This window comes from Dermacentor albipictus, chromosome 5, assembly GCF_038994185.2.
Source record: "Dermacentor albipictus isolate Rhodes 1998 colony chromosome 5, USDA_Dalb.pri_finalv2, whole genome shotgun sequence".
NCBI lineage: Eukaryota > Metazoa > Arthropoda > Arachnida > Ixodida > Ixodidae > Dermacentor > Dermacentor albipictus.
Window position 1 is genome coordinate 83,437,732 of NC_091825.1, and position 15,250 is coordinate 83,452,981.

Genomic DNA, 15,250 nt, shown 5'->3' on the forward strand with positions numbered 1-15,250 from the left:
GCGTAATACACCTTTGCTGCTCCAGTGGGGTTCTCTTTCAGCGGGGCTGAGCTTCTTGGAGCTGACGATCACTATAAGAGTCCCATACACACATCCTGCAACTTCAGAAATCTTGATGGGTCGAGAAAGCCTTCGTCAAGAAAGCTTTCCTTGATTGCGGCTTTCTTTTGGGCCATGGAAGGGAGTTTTTCATCATTCTTCTTTACCTACAACCGTAATGGTCTTACCACAGCATTACTGATGCGACTGCCTGACGGTTACGAATTTGCCGATTACGACCAGTCCAATCGCTTCGTCATTCCCTACACACTGCTGAAAACGTACCGTGGCAAAAGAAGGCAGCGTGCACCGCACTTTCGTAACAGTGCCAACGCCATCAAATTTTTGTGGTTCCAGAGATTCGTCTAGCTACTCGCAAAGCCTGTGTCTTTGGAGAGCCTAAAGTGCCTCTGAAACTCTTCCCTTCACCCACGTCGAGCGTGTCCCAGCCACAAAGGTGAGAACAGATGTTCTTGAAAAAATGGTTTTGTACAAATTTTTCAAAAAGGACTATTGAAAAATTATCGGTTCCAACTGTGCCAACGCGCTAGTGCCACTGCTTGCACGTTCGTCGTCGTCGTCGTCTTCTACAGCTGGCTCCATTGCCGCTCATCAATCCAGCGTAGAATTCCACTTCTCTTCTGTCGTCGTAACGGGGAGGCCACGTTTACGGTGTTATCAGCCATTGCTTAAGGAGGGTATTAGCCATTCATTGTCTTACGGGATGGACACATTTAATTACAAAGGTGATACGCGAATCTTTGTCCGTACCTATTATGACCACGATGACCGTATACCATGACAGTAAATGTGTTCGCACCTTTGTTCAACATTCTCGTTAACCTCTGTGCCGTGCGCTAAACAACTTCGCTGGTCATCCGCCTTCACATAGTTATACGGCCTATAATCTTCTTTTTTCCTCTCTCACTTGCAGGAGGCGTTCTGGCTAAAAGCTTCTTTCTTGTGTTAGTGAGATGCTTGCGATGGTAACCTGCTGAAAACAGATGGTGCATCTGGACGTAGGAGCTAGCCGTCACTCCGTAATGGCACTACCTGCTGACCGCGCATTTTCACCCATCCACTTAGGAACATACTTGACGTCACAGTTCTCGAATGGTGCTCCGGGCATGCTTCGGGTGTCATATTGCCGATGCATAAGTAAAATGTGCCAAGAACCAGAATTTTCTACTAGGCCTCGGTTCGAAAATAAAAACATGGCCGCTCGTGTAGGCAATTGAAAAGTTGATTAGCAGAGGTTTGCGAATCAGAAAATTTAACATTGTCATTTGTAACGAAAATGCCCAACCCTTTGGGCATACTAAATAAATGATGGAGTAGAGCTATAGGTCACAAACGACATGTTAAAAATCTGTAGAGCCTAGAGCTTTGCAGCCGCCACCGTGTCATCCATTACATGATTTGTATGTCTTTTCACGTTCATTACAGCAGGTATATATGACGCACATATTTCACAATGCTTCACAAGGTTTGCAGAATCCAGAGTTAGAGAGACGGGATAGTTACAGAACCAGTAGGGAGGTTACTCAAACTTCGCTAGCTATTTTACGTCAGAGGAAAAGAAGGCAGGATCCCGCAGAAGAAGTCACAAAAAGGAAACGCTACGTCGGAGGACGCTACGGTGACAGTCTAAGAGGCAAGCCTGCCATCTTTAAAACGGTTCTTTAAAACCTGCCATGTAACTAATCAACGATGCTAGCCCTAGAAAATTCCCTACAAGTCTAATGGCTATGAAGATTAACGAAAGTGAAGGAAAACGCTCGTAACTTCTAAAGCGGTTAAATGTACATGCATCTAGTTGATACTGATCTAGCTTGATACTGATCTAGTCATGAGACACGATTACTGTTTTTGTAAACGCACATGCACAGCCCTCAACTACAACAAACTGCACCTGCTGAAGTCAAAGGTGGAGCATGCTGCCGTGGACCTTCCCTGGTTGCCTAGCGAGTGTCAGTTGCGCGGCTAATCTTACGCTACTCACCTTCACTTGCATCACAGTCAGGGGCACCTGCGAACAACCAAGATTTACCTGTAACGATTGTCCTCCGGGCCAAACGGGGCGCGACGTCGGCACCGCGAATGATGATTACTGAGGTGGCTACAACGAGTAGGCTAGTATGGCTGAAGACTTCTGCGCAAGGAACACATACTTCTCGAAAAAAAAAACGGTTGTTACGCCTCAACGATTATATTACTCAAACCCTCAACAAATATTAGACGCATGTTTTTCGAGTGCCACACACACCGAAGTATGACGTGCGTGAACGCAATCCGACTCTGATATTGATAACCTAACAAAGCAAATATTCGCAACTCACAGGGCCATTATTGTTGCGACAGCAATTATACAGATGCTTGAGGCGCATTTGAGCCGTCGTCGTTGGTGCTGCCGTGCTGTCGCAGTATAGACGCCCATGCGTGGCCAGGGCATGAAGGGCAATGGGAAGCCGACCGATCGAAGACACTGGCGCAGCATTCTTAATCCGGTTATCTACTTACTCTGAGCTAGCTCGAACTCACCGAAAGCCGCTCAACTTCTGCGCACTCCTCGTCTCTTGTTAGCCAATTTGATAACAAAAACTTCCCAATGTATGCAGTGCTATTTGCTTTCAAAGCAAAGAACAAGTCGCCTCTTAAAAACAAGAGGAGCGTTTGATTGGGGTATTCAAAACAATGCTTCGTGTCACTATTCGATTGTTTTATCAGTGCTTATGTAAATTTGACCTTAGGAGTCCGGAATAAAGTCAGAATGGAATAGATTTATTTTATAGGGCGTCCGGTTTCAACTTAAGCATCCATCGATACGAGCATCGGGCCGTGGCCGCACCGTTGTTTGAACAGCCCAATCCAACGCTCTCTTTGTTTATAGGATGCCACTTCTGCGTACTTTCAAAGCGAATAGCGTTGCCTACCTTCGGAAACGTTTCCTATCTAATTGGCTGAGAAGACGCGACGTGCCCGTAGAAGTGGAGGGAGTTTCGCTGGGACCGCATAATCGTGGTGAAAGTAGATACCGGGTCTGGAGAGTGGTGCCGGCGTCTACAATTGATCCGCTTCGTACCGAAAAGGGTTCGACAACGTTATACTGCCACTCAGAGCTCTTTATTATACGCAAAGAAATTCATTCTAGCCGGCTGCTTTGAGTTGCCAGCACCAGAGGGTACGGCGGGCAGCCATGTTGTATTGCTTTTGTAATGGTGCAGCCCTCCGAAAATTCAGAGAAAAAATTCAGATTTCTTCGGCATATTAATACATCTTTAGTGCGTGGTGAGACAGGCGAAGCAGTGCAACCCGAACAAATTTTGACCAATAGCGGAAGGCTAATGGCGAAAAAGGCGCAGATAGGGAAATATTCTTTTATCTGTCTTTCAGCCTAATCGTGCATCTTCAGTTTGTACCTGTCATATCAAATAGAGTTTTCTTTTTCAGCTTTTATGACGTAGCCTGACAGACAGATGAACTGAGCGTTGCCCGAAAATTTTTGACCAATCACGGAGGGTTCATGGCACAAATAGAATAGAAACAGATAGAAATAGCTTTGTGTTATAGTAACCCAGGTACAGATGATAGCGCCAGTGTATGTGAACCAGTACTCCTAATTTTGTATAGCTTCTTTTTTCTCGTAATCTTTGTAGCATGCCATGTAAACCACTGTCCTGATCTTTTTTCCTTAAGAGCGGCAGGGGGTATCAGATAAGTAACTAAATAAATAAACAAAATAAACATGTAGTGCGCAATGCCGCATCCAATATATTTTTGTCCTCTCCTTTTATATTGTTTCGTTTCTTTGATGCGCGCATGCAAATCAAATGTAAATGAAATTACGCTTTTTCAGAAGTGTATTGTGCTCCCTCGCATGGACCAATGAATTATTTAATATCGCTGGTTATCACTAAAGGGCACAGAATAGATAAGTTTCAATGTTTTAGACTGACAGGTGTGTGGCGTGCGCGCTCTCACGCACTTCCTCACGAAAAGGTAACTAATCTTTACCACACTATAATTATTCCTGTGCGTAACGAGAGCAGACTGCTAACACACATTTTCCACACACTTTGCATTTAGCTTGTTTGGCAGTAACTGTTATATAGCGGCAACAGTAGCATGATCATATGCTTCGGCTTCGGTACTTACCCGTGATATTTGATAGATAAATAGCTTTATTGCGCTGTATATTAAACGGGAAATTAACATAAGAGGACAGCACAAACTATTGTACGGCCTTATATTAAGGTGTATACTATATTGTGCTGGTCTCGCTCGTACTGCAGATGCTGCTGCTTTTATTTAATTTATTTATTTTTCTGAAAATGGCCCAAAACAGTTTTACGTCTCATTACTGGTGCACTTGTGTTACACAAAGAACATTAAACCGAAAATCAAAACAGACTATCTCAAACAACCGCGATACAAAATGCAACAAAAGTTTAATTAATCAAAGGACAGAAGTCGGATAATGAGCAGCTAGTAAAACCGAATACGTCACGATTATGATACAAGGTATTTTGTAGTGTTACAAGACATAGCGTTAGAGGTGCAAGAGGAATTCACATATTAAATGCTAGGATTAGGCAAGTTAGGGCGAATCACATAGAACGTTACACCTGACAGTAACCGCGGACAGGGGAAGTGGTTGTGAATTAGTTTACGCAAGAATAAGCAATCACGGTATTTCCGCCTTATTTCTAGGGGTCTAATATTACATGCACAGTACACGCTCATAGGCATAAAATACACGGGGTTCTAGTAATCAATCATACAGGATACAAATAAAACACCGCTGAACACATTCAATTTTCGGAACATTGGAAAATTAATACAGTTGGATACAACAGAGCCAAACTCTAACTTCGAGCGGACAAAAGAAGAATACGAGAGAATAACGCAGTTTACATTCCTAAATTTTTAGTCATTCTTGATATGAGGCCTAAGTTTCTGTGGGATACCTTAACGATGCTTGAACATGTTTTTTGAAAGTTAGCCGGGAGTCAGCCAATATTCGTCGCGCGTACAACTCGCGTTTTTCCAAAGGAGTGTTGTCAAGTAAGTATTTGTACAGTATGATCTACATTTTTCAATTAAAGGAAACAATAAGTGTGTTAGTTGCATTAATGCGCAAAAAGTTGGAAGCACACCACTTCGCAAAGAAATTTGCATCTTTCATAATAATTCACAATCCTGCTCTGATTCTATTTCACGGTAAAGTTTAATATTGTCAGCGTATAAAAGGAGACGTGAATAACTTTGAACGCGCCCTATCGGCAGGTGGTTTAGAGTGGGTGGTAGGAGTGCGGGAGAAGAGATACAGGCGATGTCAAAAAGCATGCCTGGCTTCAGGGAAGTGTATATAGTCACAATGCCTTCTGGAGCTCCGTGAGAGTAACCAATGCTTTGTCCCCGCAAAATCATTGCGGAAGCTGTAGCGCTTGTCTTTGTGCTCACGCGTAACAGCCCGGAGAGGGAGTAGAGAGATAAGAGGCAGTGTGTGGGTACAACCGCGCGCCCTACCCATTCATTCGCCGACGCAGTCACAAAGCCAATCAACAACTTTACCACCCTTCGCTTGTGGCAGCTCGTCTACATGGCGCGGGACAGCGGCAACGTGACGTCACGAAGCATGCGTCGTCTCGGGTATTTAATAAAGCAAGGGCTACTACTAAACGCGGCTACAGTTGAGAACTAAGGGAATGAATGTTAGTTCAAGGTACGGATTGCTACATTCCTGCTATTCACGAAAAGTAAGCGCCGTGTAAATATGTACTGTGGAGAAATGACGCAGGGCGTGCAGACGCATAGCCCAGCACTCAAGTACCGCAGCTTCAAGACGGCACTACGCAAACAGCTGCCCACCAAATGAACACTTCTGTACCCGACGCAATGACTTAGCGGCTGTGGCGTTGCTCGAGCTCGTGAGTTCGGTCCCAACCGTGGAGGCCGCATTTCGATCGGGCGAAATGCAAAAGCGCTCATCTACTTAGATTTATTTGGTGCACTTTACAGAACCACAGGCAGCCCTAAATAATTTGGATTCACCCGCTACGGTGTGCCCGAAAATTAGATTCTGGTTTTGGGACCCAAATCACCTTAATTTACTTAAAGCTAGACACTTCTGCGACAGTGCGATGCGCTGTGTGGTCTACTGGCAGTGCTAACCTTCTCGCAGGCTATGAGCAACAGCCCTCAACAACGCCTCAAGCAAACCCGTCTCGCGGTGTGTTCTGTGCACTACATCGATGAATACAAGTGGTGCAAGCATAGGGAAAGTCACCTCACCACTCTTATACTGTATAAAGAGCTCAATAAGTTAAACAATCGCCAGCAACATCACTGCCAATACCGTCAAATAACGCAAACACTAATTAAACGCTTACGTCGATTGCCGCAGTGCGGGGAAATTTCGTAATTTTTTTCTTCACACGGGCAGCACTGGGCTTGTGTAATAGCTTGTAAACTTGTGGCTTGTGTCACGACTTCTGAAGTACTTGCTGAAGCTTGTTTTTGTGCGGTTTTCGCATCACTATGGCTTTGCTCTCCTCGGAGTTTTGGAGCAGAGAAGTAACCGGCATCAACATCTCCTTATATACATTTATTCTTTTAAAAACGACGGCACAAAAGTGCTAACTATACTGTCTCTTTTATTACGTTTTCCCGCCTAAAACGCAGCCCAGTAAGACTATGAACGTGTGACAACTAGCCCCGGTTATTCAATGCTGAACGTTAACGTGTGGCTGAAGTAACGGTTGTCGAGTACTCACGTTGTTGTTGAGCATAGGCCAAGCATCGGTGCACATGTCGGCAATGCTGTCCACCACATCACGCCCCTTGAAGAAACGCTTGTACTTATATTTTAGTAGGGTAACCACCTGCATGAAAAGGGAGGACCACACGAACGGACGATGTTCACAAAAATGACACCTTACGGTAAAGTTATTTAGCAACAAATAATATGTTGGCGCTGTAAATCCTGCAATAGAAAATTGATATTCGAGCTGTTTAGACTATGCATTAGAGCTTGAATGATCCTATAAAGTCAACAATTCAAACGTTGTTAGTGCTGGCGCGGCTGGCAACATAATTCTGCAGACTGAGTCAGTTATGGTAGCAAATTAGCATGACACTGGCACAAGAAAACTATGCTACGGTCCGAAAAATCTCTCAAAAAACGAAACGTTGGTGAGTTGCACGAATACATCATTGGCCTACCAGCGCGCGAAGGTGACAAAGACACAAACAAAACCAGGCAAGCATCATCCTGATCTTGTAGCGCTTGTGCTGTCGTTTTGAAGCGAGTCTTTTTCTGGCTCTACCTTCGACTTTTCCGCTGACACCGCTGCCGCTGCTGCTTCTGCTCCTGTCGTCGTCGCCGTCGTCTTGCATGCAGCGTCGAGAGGTGCTTCATAGGTTGTATATACATGGCAGGAGCGCGGCAGAGAGGAAAAGTAACGAGAGAAACTCGTTTGAGCCTTTCAATAATGTCACCACAATGACCTCAGGAACTCTCTGTGTGTCGCAACAATGCCGTATCGACGGCTCTAATTATCCGTCACCTCCGCAAAATAATTGCAGAACCTGCAGTCCTTACCTTCGTACTATCGTGCAACAGTCCAGTGGGAGGTAGGTATAATGATATAAAGGAGGTAGGGAGAGGAGGCAGATGGGTAGAACCTTCGCAGTCACGAAATGACAGCCTTGCCACTTGGCAAGGCTGTCAAAAAGCCACAGGCTGCGCTGCACGCGCAGCACAGTCACGGCTTAAGCTGAAGACGCGGCTCCATAGAAGACCATCTTAAACTGCTCTCGACGTAGCGAAGCTCCCGGGCCTCATTTTCTGCTCCGTGCCTATTAGGCTCTTCGCGGCGAAGCTTTCGTGCCTGATTTTCGGCAGCACGCACTTGAGGGTCTTGACCACGAAGCTGCCGGGCCGCATTTTAGGCAGCGTGCGCTTGAGGGTCTTGGCTGCGAAACTGCCGGGCCGAATCTTGGGCAGGACGCGCATGAGAATCTTCGTGACGAAGTCTCTTTGCGTCGTTTTCAAAAGATTGAACTGAACTGTCCCCTCCGGCGTTGATGGCGAGATGCCACTTGTCCTGCTCTCTGCACTGCGGTCTGCTGAGCCCGATGTTGCTTGGTTGCAGCCGTACGCGTAGCTCTACGATTCTCTACTTCAGCAGTGGTCTGTATCTTGCGCGAAGGCACCATAACTTCCACCGAAGTGCAAACACAAGTATCGGGACTACGCGGGACACATGTCACATCCCTTGGCACGTGTCACGATAAGATGTAACTGCTACGTGTCGTGACATCTGCACCTACAATGCACGTATCGACATTACGCGGCGCCCATGTCACATCGCGTGACAAGTGATGCGATAGGATGCAACTGCTACGTGGCGTGCCACCTGGTGGAATAATATGCAACTGCAACCCAAGTTGCGCACGTGTAGGCGCTACGCGGCGGGCATCACATAGCGTGGCTCCTCGCGTGCTACAACGCCTGTATAGGACATGCTTCCGCAGCCGCTAGCAAGCGCTGGCGAGGCGCAGTGGAAAAGTAGCTGACTCCCATGCAGAGGGCCCGGGTTCCATCCCTGCGTGAACTGGGTATTTCTCTTTTCTCATTCGTGGCGTTTGCCACGTCGGACTGCGGCTGCGGCGGCGGCGGCGGACAACATCGTCAGCCGAAACGGCTATTGGATTGAGCCCATAACAGCTTACGCTGTAAATGATATCCTTCGTGGAGGACGGCGTTGCCCCGCAGTTCTAATCAGCAGGTATCCATTCTGGGTAGCAGCACCCGACCCTGGCTCACGCCAGAGTTCACGCGATCATCGTTCTCATCTGTTTTTAACACTGGCTGCGATGCCCACGATGACGGTGGCAGTTCCCACACTATTCATTCTTCTGCAAAGGCCACGGCACTGGCACATGGTGGCTTGCAGCGACGGTTCAGCAGCCCTGCCGGCATGACAAACCTTGCGCATTGATGCACAAAACATGAAAGTGTCGGAGGAGGCAATGTATTTCGTACAAGTCGTCAAGGTATTACAGCAGCCCGAAGATCTTAAGCCTGGCTGGCTCCCTATATATAGGCGCATATCTGGCGAAGATGTGGCCGATGTGGCACACAAGGTAACACAGCCTACGAGTTGCCTGAGTCATTCAGGAGGCTGAAGGTACTAAATAATGGCTAAACTTGCAGAAACTCGCCATTTTGACAAATAGATCAAAATACCACCATCCGTTTGACATGAGATGCAAGTGGTGTCGGTGCAAAGCATGAAAGACAATCTTCGCTGCATAAGCAAGGAATACATAACAAAAAACCATTACAGGTCCCAGCTGCTTTTTTATTTATTTGACAGCGTGCGGGCAATAGTGCCGACCTTCAAAAGCGGGGGGGGGGGGGGGGGCAAGTGCTTCCCTTGCCTCCACCCTCCATGGTTGATAAGCGCATGCAACTGAACATGCCCTGCCTTACGCTGGAACCGCTAGCTCGGCTGATGCACTGAGATAGTTTACTGAGTTTGCGCCATCACCAAACGAAAAGCGAACATGCCCTTACTTGCCGCGTACTGGTGCGTATGCGCTGTGTCGAATTTTGATCGCAGAGGTGCTGGTGCCCAAGTCCTACGCACTAAACTAAACAAAGAGCGAATTGTCGGCGCTCCTGGCGTCACCAGCGTGACATATTTGTTTACTCTGGTGGAATTTGGCCCGCTGGAAACTCCAGTCTATGTCTGAAATCAAGCGCCATGCTTGAGCGCATGCAGGGCGTTAGGCACCAGTACCACGCAAGACACGCTTTTGCGTACAGCCGTGCGCGCTTCCATCGCGTGCAGCATGGGGACTGGCGCAATCATGGCACGAGAACCAGTTGGCCCCATTGTATCAAGACAGAAAAAGATGGTCGGGTAGGCCACTTACATCATTCTGAAGAACCTTGTATGCGCATGTAAAAAAGTGCCTCATTATGTCCTTTCGCATATCTGGAAAGCCGTAAATTGAACAATATTAGAGCCGAGTAAATGCTCCCATTGTACGTATCAGTGACATCCTGATTCACTTTTCACTTTTTCCTTTACTATCGTTTATATGACTCTCCATCTTTAATTGTAATACATGGAAGGACCGCTGCCGGCATGTTTTCTTTTTTTCTAATAAAGTAAAAATGCGCGTTTGGCATGCTAGCTGGACTAGTAACTTCAAGAAACAGTTATGATACCTTCTCAAGAAATAAATAAAATAGCAACATCATACTAACCATGGACACACCTTTAACGTCCAACAGCAAAATCGAGTTTTCCTTAAAAGTATAATCTGCAGTAAAGTTCTATTCACGCCACTACGGCAACAGTGCTGTTTTGAATCGATTATTTTTATGCGTTTGTAAATTTTGGCAACTATTTTGTTAGCTTCTTCATAAAGTGTAATTTGCTCATGTATTAAATAATGAGAAATGGGCTGAAATTATCGCAATGGAGGAATAAAGCAGTAAATGTCTTTGCAGATTCAACTAGAAAAAAAAACTAAACGGAACGATTGATTGGTCATTGCTATCTGACAATTTTAGTTGTGTATCACTGTGTAAACTGGCACATTCTATATATATGTACCTGCGGAAAACTTCGCCTCATTTATATGCTATGCGCATGCCCCAAACTACTTGGCTAATACGATGTTTATAGTACCTTGTCCTACGCCGCCCTCAACGTTGTTCACAATAAAGAAATAATAATTTATAATAAGTGTTTTCTGCAGAGACAGGATGGCCAAATACGTTCTTCGCTGATGCATCTTTTTTTTTGTGTTCATGACAATTTTATATATCAATATCGAATCTGAAACTGCTACTTAGCGTGGAGTACAGTATTCCCAAAATATTTGGACAAACATATGTTTGCTCTCTCTTTCTTTCCAGCTGGTTTGATATGTTTAGTTTAGAAGAGAGCAAAGCTACACTACTAGTGATCCCCCATGTACGTAATATACGTATACAACGCCAGTAGCCATACTCTCCACTTTCAAGTTGAATATCTTCGGTAAAGTACATCCCAATGGTGGCATATTCATTATGAGGTCTAATCATTGAATAATAGGCAATACATACAATACATTCTTCTTCGCCCTGAAAAAGTTATCAGATGAGACAGATTTTTCGTTCAGCTAAGAAGAAAGAAATAGTTTCGTAGTTGTCATATTTACGTTAAAGCTAAGCGCATCGCGTTAGTATTTATTCACAAACTGTTTTGACTGAAAAAGCATAATCGGCAATAAGTGAGAACGCAAGATTTTCGAGTATTTCTTAAGCTTTCATTTCTAATGATCACCATTTCCTATTCATCATACCATGATTAAGCCTCCTTTGACGCACTGCTCACCTGGATTAGGTCAGGCACGGGGTTTTCCAGAACATAAATGACACAGTGAAATCTCACAAGACGTGCACAGATTTCTGAGTAACGTAAGTGCATATGACATTAACACTAACTATAGAAAATATTGGCAGCTGCGTGGGCGCCTTCAAGAAATGAACACCAAATACTGATTGAGCAATCAGTGTTTGCCTCACACATTCCCACTGCATCGATCTCTTGTACTTCGAAAGTAGGGCATAATGTGTATCTATCAAAGGCAAGGAAATAAAAAGTGGAGAAGGAAAGGCAGGGAGGTTAACCAGTTTAGATTAACCGGTTTGCTACCTTACACATGGGAGCGGGATGGGGACGATGAAAGATGGGGAGGAGAGAGAGAGATCACATAACACTGCACACACATCGTCAGTTACAGTGCATCACTCTTGCGCGCTACGTGAAGTCACTGTCACAGCCGCTTGTCCATGCCCATCTCTTTCAAAAACCGGAGTAGTCCCTTCATCGCCTTCATCTGCGAGGCTTCTGCAAAATAGACCGCGCTGGGAAAGATTCGTGTCATATTTATTTATTTGAGCCCTTCGCCATATACAACTTCGAGATGCCCACACCACCGCAAACACCGTCATCTACGGCCTACTATGAGAGATAATCAGATCTGTACAATGGCAAACTAAATGGACCGTCAAAAATATGTCGCACAGCTTGTGCTATTCTTATGTCCTCGCCTTTGAGCCACCCTGGCTGCCCGCTTCAGTAGAGTGTCCTCGGCACGACAAGCTTCAGACGAGATTGCTAGGACCAACTTACGGAATTCAGCATGAGCCGGCCCGCATGCAACTATCTGCCAACGTGCACTTTACAGCCGTTCCCTTTTAGAGCGCAGCTGTTTAGGCGCCCGTGCCAGCGTCGGCGGCGGCGTCGTCCCTCGTAACCAAACGAATGAACAGAGCGAAGGGTGAAAGCGAACGCGCAGTGCAGCAGAAGATAAAAGACGGTGATAGTGAATGAAGCGTGAGGAGGAAAGCGGAGAAGGAGGCTATGGCGAAAGCGTGAGAAGAAAACCGTAGTGCCACGCAAGGCGGCTTGGCGGCGACGATGGCTACGAGACGGTGCCATAATAGGGCGTGTCGTCTGTGTGGAAACAAAGCGTTGCATGAACGTAGATCTGCTTGCTGCGGCTTCTGTGAATCGGGCCCACGCATCACCCACGCGCCGCCTCCCGCAATCTCTCGACTAGCGCGGAAGTCGCATCGCATTTCGTTCTGCTTACAAAGTGCCGCGCGAGACAGACTGTCCGCGCCAGCCAATAAATACATCGCGAATGAAAACACGAATAGAGCTGCGCTCAAATTTCGCATTAGGAAGTAACGTAATCTTCGGTGAATTTTTTTTTCTTTTTGTTTTGGGCTGCTCGGACATAGCACCAGCACGCTCCGCTGTCGCTTGTGGGGCTGCGCACCGCTCTATTTCTAACAGTAAACGTCTCGTTCTGCTCCCACACTGTAAGGGTCTGCAATTTCAAAGCAACTTTATTTTTCTGCGTACATCAATCATTAAAAGCTTCTAGACGCATATCTATATCACACGGGCCTGTTTCCTTGGAAATTTTGTGAGCTTTAGTCATATTTAGCTCTGGCTTTAATGACTCCAACACTATACAGAAAGAAGGTCCTGAGTGGTGTTGCAGAAGTCAAAGGTCACTTTGTCGTGGCGGGGTGCTGTTTTCGTCGCTATGATAAAGTGGATATTTTACGACTACTGCTCCAGCCCGACACATGTAACCGGCAAACGGAGGCCTCAGGAGAGCATCTCAGATTATAATAAAGCAGACGGCACAGGGTACGTCGGGTTTAAGAGCAGCGAGAGGTCAGAACTGGAAGCAGGGGGTTTCATTGATTGGGGCCACCGAACCCAGAGCGTGCCAGGGGGTGTTCGCATACAATATTGGCAGCCCGCAATCGCAAAGGACCAAACATATTGCATCTCTTGCACGCGCGAGCCTCGGCGAGCCCCAACCCATGGACCGGTCCGTGGTTCCAGTTTCGTTGTCCCCGTTGCGGCTTTGGTGCCAGAGAGGATCCGCCAATGTGAAATAATGGCATGCTATACAATTGTCATGCTGTGCACTCTGTTACAACTAGTAAAACAAAGTGATTAAGGAATATAATCACGCCCAGCCGCAAACTTCTGACGCTAAGTTCAGCGCTGCTGCACCCCGCGACTTCTGAAACACCAGCCAGAACCTTGCCAACAAAGAACCCATGTCCAGGTTGTTCGCAAAATACAATTTTTTTGTTTTGCCATTGCCCAGATTCCTCCAGCTTATCGTTCACAAACTGCGAGCAAACTCTTATGCTATACGACGTCGCTCGCTAAAGAATTATGACTGTTATTTATATCTTTACCTGATTGGAATGGTTATTATTCTTTGTGCTAGTCAGGAATCACGTCAGCTCCTTGCTGAAAACGGCCTTTCCTTTGTTCCACTCACATATATCCGTACAAAGCCACAGCTCGCCACCGAAATACCTCTGCCTGTCGCTCTCCCATGATCGCTGCGCAGCATGTTGAGTTCTCTGCACACACACGCACACACGAGGCGGCTGCCGACGCAACAGACCCCTTGTGAAACTTATACGTATGAAACAATAACAGCTAAGACGCAATAAATAGGAAAAAAAAACCGAAAAAAATTTAATGTTTTTAAAGTTATCATCATCATTAGCAGTATAATCTTCAGCCGGTATATCTCATCAGCACGGCTAAAGCCTTTCCCACCGAAACGCACTAACGCCTATGTTGCATCAACGGACTCCTATATCCTGTGGTTGCAAATATCTTAATCTCAACACTCCACTACATTGTCGGTCTTCCTCAACTGCGTTTTTTTATTCTTTTGTCGCCCATTGTGTTACTGAAATTGACCACCAGTTATCCGTCGTACGCATTGCTTGACCTGCCCAGCTGCCCAATGAGGATTAACAGCAACTACAATATAAGCTACCCATGTTTGCCGGCTAACTCACACTGCCCTCTCTGTTTATGTTACGCCTGTAATTTTATGTTCATTGCTTATTGCGTGATCCTTAACTCCTCGAGTTTCTAGGTAATGTTTCAAACTCTATCACCATAGGCCAGTACGTGGAGAAACTATTGGTTGCACCGTTGTCTTTACATGGATACTGCTAAGCTGCCATTCGTAAATCCAGAAGGCTGACAAATCAACACATTCTTAATTTACGCGAAGAATTCCCTCCCACAATACAAGTATTGCCGAAGTTCATGCGAACTGGCGTATGTAACTAATCTACATCTATAGTGTGAAAACCAAAAAAAAATGCAACTACGTGGCACATAGCTCCAAGTTTCCCGCTTGATACTTGTCTCGTCTATTCTCTAAAGTAACTCTTGATATTATAAGGACATCGAGTGATACAACGAAAGAGAGTGCTCATCTCTTTTGCAAGTGTTTTTTTTTTTTTTTTACGTAATGGGTAAAATACTCTAGGAAACATGTCAAATAACCTCTTCAGGCCATTTTTGATCACAGTCATTGTCAATCTTTATGGCAGAAAATGCCGCTGTAGCAGAATATACTTGTAGGACCAATACTTCTAGGATCAGCGGTAGATTCACTTCGGAAACCTTTCCCTTCAGAAGCCCTTGGCTTCTAAAGTAATTCGTACGGTTACGCCATATATGCCGAAAATGTACATTGCACAGTAGGCCACGTTTTCAAACTTCCCAAAGTATTCTGTAAATACGTCACCGCAGAGCTTCGGCAGCGCAGTTATGTTCGAAGCTCGCAGCGAGTCCCA